We start from the raw sequence: 6,922 nt of genomic DNA, 5'->3' as shown, positions 1-6,922 counted from the left end.
TCTTTAAGGGTGTTCAGAGCTGAGCGAGGAGGGTGCTACTAAATGGGGCCCACTGGGGGTGCCCGTATCCAATGGCGCAGAGCACGGAGCCGCCCCCAAAATTGTGAAAGTGCCGCAGAAGCGTCTCGTCCGGGCTCTGTGGCCAGCGGCTATGGAGGCCCCCTCGAGTTCATCAGAGTCACGGGCCTTTGGAGTTATTACGTTCTCGTGAGGCAGCTGTGCAGCTTCCGGGTCTTCTCGCTATCACCTATTGGGGGCAGCATGAGTCCTGCGTCCATTAGACTTGTCCGTAGCCGCGTTCGACACGCACGGTGGCAGCGGCTCGGCCCCTCCCCTTTCCTTCAGTCCCTGCCTGGTCCTCCCCAGGCCTCGGAGCGGCCCGGGATCCCAAACAGCCCTGGGGGCGCCCGGGCCGGTTGTGGCCGTCCCCTACCCCTCACTCCCCACCCGCCGTCGCCCGCTCAGGATTCTTGGGGCACCCTGTGTCCTCGCACCTGGCATTTCTCCACTGGCCACCCGGAGCTTCCCAAAGGCCCCGTGTCTGTAAGGTAGGTCTTACCTAATGGCCGCGAAGCCAGACCAGCTAAAGGGGGCCGCCTGGGCCTCCGAGCCTTTCCGCCCGCTGCCCCTTCTCAAGGGTCAGAACCATGAAGCGGGCGCTCTACTAAGTGCACATGGGGCCACGGGCAGGCTGTGTTGAACCATCTTCCATCACACCTGTACACGCGTGGCACGCAGCTCACACGGCTGTTCTGGACTCCAGCCTGGCCCCAGTCACTTGCACTGACACCCACCATTGCTGGGGCCTCACAGACAGTTCCCACGTCAACCCAGTATCAGCCCAGGAACACCTTTCCGAATTCCACTCTCGCGTCTTGCCAAACATTGACCTTGGGCAGCCCCGAGCAGGGCTGGATCATAGATGAGCCTGGGGGTACCCACAGAGCACTCCCAGCACACACTGCGTCCAACACAGCCAGGTCCCAGCTCCCAGGGAGGGCAAAGAGAGGCAGGAAAACACCTTGCCACAAAATTCCTGAAAGACTGCCCCTAATTAAAACAATCCTTAAGGCTAGAACCCACCAAGGCCAGGCTGTAAGTGCTCCAAAGGTCTGTATGAACAGTGCCCTGGACCTCGAGGCACACTGCCCTGCCCTGCCCAGCACCCCTTAGGCAGGCCTCCTCCCTGCCAGGCCTTATAGCCCCTCCCCCCTTTCCAGAGCACCCTTATACCTTTTCCTGTTGGTTGAGCTGGGTCATGTCAAATGCACCCCTTCTTTATGCTTTTGAGAAGTGTTTATGCAGAAAGGAAACCTGCCGGCCTCACTGTGGCCCCAAGGTACAGCAACAGGGTGCCTCCTACCCTAGCCCAGGGCCTCTGGACTTCTCTCTCTCTCTTTGGCAAGGACTCTTTCTGTGGAATTCCTCTCTCGGCCAATTCCTTCTCCTCCTTCCCTTAACGCTCTATTCCTGGTGATGCCCAAACCAGCCCAGTCTGCTTCCATCTGGCTCACACCACAGTCTGCTCAGGGCTCCTCTGCTCTCCTGGAACCTGGGCATCAGCCTCCCCACTTCCAAGCTCTCCCTCAGGCAGAGCTTTCCCAGCTGCCTCCAGCTGCTGTCCTGAAGCAGGTCGGATGCTGTCATTCCTGGACACCCTTCAGGATCCCTGTCGCCTGCAGGAAGGAGAGCACATTTTTTAGTACCTGGAAAGCAAGGCCTGAGCTCATGCTTGCAGCCTCCTGCCCATACCTTCTGGATGGCTCTGCAGTTTCCAAGACAAGCGCTTTCTCACGAGTCGGTGTTTCTGTCTTGGCCCTTCCCACCCCAGCCTTTCCTAGTGAGCACGAACTCTGAGGCAGGTCAGCATTCTGTTCTCTCTGGCCATCTTCACTGCACTTCCGGGCACTGTGGACACCTCTTCATCCTGACTTACCACGTGAGCCGGGACTAGTTCCTTCTAAATCTATCTTGGGGGTCAGAGAGATTCCCCAGGTTGTGCACTGACTTGGAGGACACTGATCCATGTTTGTAATTGTACGAATGAATGCAGTGTGGACAGTACAGGGCATCCTGATGTTTTTCACATAGAAAATATCTGTATGGCATACTGGGCAAATCCAGAGGGGACCTGGGTGGTCCAGATCATATTTGCTAATTGGAAAGATTAATCTTCTAATTTTATAAAGATTAAGACTTAGTTATTTAGCAAATATTAATCTTTTATAGGATTATAAGAAATACTTAAACATGCATTAGAGCATTCAGTAAGTTTGTGTAAGACTCCCACATAAAAGTTCCCATTCTGAAATGAAAGCTTGTGATTGGTCCGACGAACATCCAGGCTTTATGCTGACATGGCTGCACATAAGCTCAGGACAGAGCAGGCAGCTGGGACATCACTATTGAGACCTTTCTTCTTGCAGGTAGCTAACTTTGAAGCCGTTATTTACAATCACACAAACTTTACAACAGTTGAAATGATATTTAAAGAATCGACAACTCTCCCTTTTCTTTCATTGATGTGTAATATTGACTTTTCTGGTGAGAATCGAGTGAACTTCCAATCCAGTTGGATTTTTCAGATCCAGTATTTCAAAATCATGACCAAGTGTGCCAGGCCAGCCGCGGGCTGCCCTCGGGCTGCCGTTGACACAGCGGTGGCCAGGGTTCCAGGTGCCCAGACTCCGGGCTGCCAACTGAGCACGCTGCCTTGGCAGGACCCTGCCTTAACCCAAAACGTTCATGCTTGCTTTGCATTTGTTTTGATTTTATTTCAGTACGAGAGGAGCACTAAATGAGAGGTTTGTTCACTCTTACCCAACAGGGGTTAACTGGGTGCCCAAGGAGGCCAGCCCTATGCCAGCACCGAGGCCTCAGGTCAACAAGGGGTCTTTGCCTTTGAAGAGTTCATAGAGCAAACGCCCAGGTGGCAAGAACAGGGAGGCGGATGTGAGGGTGAGGGGAAGGGTTTCTATTCATCCCCTAGGGCTGCCCTAACCAAGTACCCACACTGGCCAGCCAGATGTCTGAGATGAAAGTGCTGGCAGTGCCATGCTCCCTCCGGAGGCTCCAGGCCACAATCTGCCCGCCCCTTTCTCTTAGCCTCTGGTGTTGCTGGCTCTCCTGGTGTTTCTTAGCTTGTAGCTGCATCACTCCAGTCCGCCTCTGTCGTCACATGGTGTCTTCCTGTGTGTCTGTTCATAGCATCTTCCTTCTGTGTGTGTGTGTCTGTGTCTCTCCTCTCCTAAGGACACCAGTCAGATTGGATTTAGGGGCCACCCTCCTCCGGTAGGGCTTCAACTGAACTAGTTACATCTGCAACTACCCTAGTTTCAAATAAGGTCCCATTCTGAGGTTCCAGGAAGGAAATGACATTTTTTAGGGGGGGGGGTCACTATTTAACCCAGCACTGGGCTATTACATAAGGGGAGATGAGTGAAAAATGCATCCCCAGGGTGGCAACATCAGGAAGCCGTTAGCACCCTAAGCCTGAAGAAGGAGAGAGCTGAGGCTGCAGAGGAAACTGCTAGACAAGAAGAGGGGCTTGGGGAGGGAATGCGGCCGCTGTGAATGTACAGCCCAGCGAGGAAGGAGCAGGAACAAACAGCCCACTCTCCTTTCCTCCCGCCTCCCACCGGCCAGCCCAGGCATGGAGGCCAAGAGCCCCACTGATGCCCCTCCCCTCAAATGAAGGCAGTAGACAGGTAACCAGCAATCCCAACACTGCTACACATTATAATAGAGGACACACCACGGGTGCAAGAGGGGGTCACCTTGCCCAGACTAAATGGTCACAGGTGGTCACATCTCGGCAGCAGAGGAGGAGCTGGCCAAGAGCACAATGCAAGCTGCAAGCTGGTTTGGGGAGTGGCGATGGTGCAAATAATATGGCGAGGGGAGGAGAGCTCCTGTGGCAATCCAGGCCTGAGATTATGGTTGTTGGGAGTGCAGACTCCAGAAAGGTCTAGAAGGTGAGAGAAAGGAGGCAAAGGAAAGAGAGGAGCCAGGATGACACCCAGATGTCTGGCCTGGGCGGCTAAGTGGGTGGTGGAGAGAGGGAACATACAGAGGACACACAGACTTGGGGTGAGACTGGGCTAGGAATTTACTTGTACTTGTTGAGCATTTGGTTCCTGGGGGATTTCTCAGTGGAGATGTTGACCAGGGTTGGATTTGTGGGTCTGGAGTCTCTGGAAGAAGCCTAGGCTGGCAAGGGAGGCTTGGTATTGACAGCAACCGACAGCATGAGACTAGACTGAATCCCCAGAGGGGCTAATATTTCAGGGCCAGGCAGGGAGGAGGGGTCAGAACCATGGGTGGAGGGTGGGAAAAGCCAGGAAAGCGTGATGTCCAAGAAGCACAAGGAACGCAGTGTTTCCAGAATGAGAGAGAGTGGGATGCTGCAAAGAAGCCAGGTCTACTGGCTTCACCCAGAAGATTGTGGCTGATGCTTCCATGAAGGTGGGGTGGGCGGCAGCTGCTGTGGGGATTGAGTGGGCGTGGGGAAGAAGAGGCAGCAGGGAGCAGACAATGTTTCAGGAGAGGAGGAGAGAGAAGGGCCCAAGGCTGGAGAGGGACTGGGGGAGGAGGAAGGATATTTTTAAATGTAGGGATGTTTGCGAGCATATACAGAAGTCGGGAGAACACTACAGTAAAGCCCACGTACCCAACACCCAGCTGCATCAATGATCAATGCATAGCCAACCTTCTGTCCTTTCTGTTTCGACCCACTTCCTTCTCCCCAGGAATATTTTGCAGCAAATTCCAGACATTATATTTCATTTGTAAAGTTTCACTGTGGATCTCTAAAAGATACGGTTTTAAACGTAACCACAATACCATCATCAGGGCTCCCCCAACAAGAACAATTCCATAACGGCATCCAGTGCCCAGCCCATGTTCTCACTTCCCTGACTGTCCTGAAAATGTTCTGGCCCTCAGTTTTGTTTGTCTTTCAATGGGGATCCAAACAGTCCACACGTGTATGGCTTGTGTCTCCTAGGTCTCCCCTCTGTAGATTTCCCCAGCACCCCCCCCCTTCTCTCTCTACCCCAGCAATGTGTTGCCGTCATTGTTATAGAGGCCAGGCCATTCATCATGCAGTCTCCCTCACTCTGCTTGTGCTGACACTGTCTTCATGATTCCGTCTAACATGTTTTTCCTGAAATTGACAATGAGGGCTAGAGGCTCAATTAGATTTGGGTAGATTCAATGCAAGCACATAGCATCTGGTCAGCTTTCTGGTCTTAGATGTTCCTTGTCTAGGTTCATTAATTCATCAGAAGTCAGAATTCACAGAAGTGGTGAAACTGCTATTTTCAGTCTTTCTTTCCTCGTTGCTAGCATACTTCTGTAAAGAGGACTCCTCTTCAATGATTTAACATCAATTAGTGGACCCTGAGGTACAGTTTGCATAGGAAAGGCAGGATAAATGCAAGCTCCCTCTTTTGCCACTTTTCAAAATGAGTTGGTTTTCTAGTATTCTTCAAAAGTTACCCATGCATTTCTTTGGCATTTTATTGTATGCGCCAGTGGACAGAGTCACAGTTGGTGCGTTTTGACCCACTGCAGTGATGCTCCTGACTGCAGCTCATTTGCCCGTCTTTGGCCAGTGGGGGCCTCTACTAATTGTCTTGAGTCCATCTGACATGACACCGGTACATGATAGTGTCCTTGCTTTCCACTGTGACAAGATGTTGTTCTGAGCTCATTTCATACAATTCCTGCCTCAGATCTGGAATCTGCCATTTCTCTTTGGAGGCCGGCTCCTCAAGTAGTTAGAAGAGAGGACGCCAGCAGGTATGTACAGGAGAGGAGGCCACACCCTCAAGGACACAAGTCCCCTCAGAGGCAGAAAGAAAAGGAATCCAAAACAGGTGAGGAGGAATGAGCCCCAGGTTGGAGAAGGCACTCTGCAGGCAGCTCACGTTGTACGTGGGAAGACAAGAGCTGAGAGTTCGTATCTGTTTTTCCTTTGTTGCAGGAGGTAAAGTCAGTCGCTCAGCGAGGAGAGAGGAGGTGGCCTCTGGTGTTTGAGGAAAACCGAGGATTTAGGGTAACAAGTGAGAACACTGACTAGGGACGGCTGGAAGGAAGGAGATGGTTAATTTCTATGGGTGCCCATCTGTGTGGCGGCGTGAGTGTGTCAGTGAGCCCAATGCTGAGAGGACAAACAGGTGGATGGGCCCAATTTGAAGGGAGGGCGTTTGCCATCCCCCACCCGCAGTGAGGAGTCACTCCTTTCCTGGGCTTAAGAGGCAACTCTGACACCTACTGGAAAGTTTGGTCTTTCACGTGAGAGTCACTAGAAGGAGAATGATTTTATGTGCAGAATGAGGCCCTTGCTAGGAGCTGGGCTTGTGATGGATGAGAAGTAAGACTTTTCAGAAAGGACCGTCTGTCCAGGAGCTCAGTCTCTCCAGGGAAGAGGACTGTCCAGGTGAGGAGCGTGTCCCCGGAATGCGCTATGCGTGATAAGGGGCGCGGTGGCTGAGAAAGGCCCCAGCGCCCTGGGGAGGAACTAGAGCCCAGCTGCAGGGGCTGCCGGCTTCTCTTCACTGTAGGCCACCGAGCGCGTTGTGAGGCACTGTCCTTGCTACAAAGGTGAATCGGACAGGTCCATTCTCAGGGAGCTCACAATGCAATCGGAACAAGACTACAGAGAACCTCAAGCCACAGGACCTAAGAATCCCCCCCAGTCCTTATTGAACATGCTATTCATTTTCTGGTGTCAATGATTTTAAAACTCTTTTAGGAAAAATATGCATTTATTGAATACTGCAATTTTTATGAATCAAACAACCTTTTGACTGTACTAAGGGAACGAATCCAAGGAATGAACCAGTGAAGTGAGATTACTTTCTCCTAGCTGATTCTGCTTATTAAAAAAACGCATATTTTTACATTTCCATCTTGTTCA

Source organism: Myotis lucifugus, unplaced genomic scaffold (assembly GCF_000147115.1).
Source record: "Myotis lucifugus unplaced genomic scaffold, Myoluc2.0 scaffold_520, whole genome shotgun sequence".
NCBI classification, from domain to species: Eukaryota; Metazoa; Chordata; class Mammalia; order Chiroptera; family Vespertilionidae; genus Myotis; species Myotis lucifugus.
The sequence above is the reverse complement of the archived record's forward strand: the minus strand, read 5'-3'. Positions refer to the sequence as shown.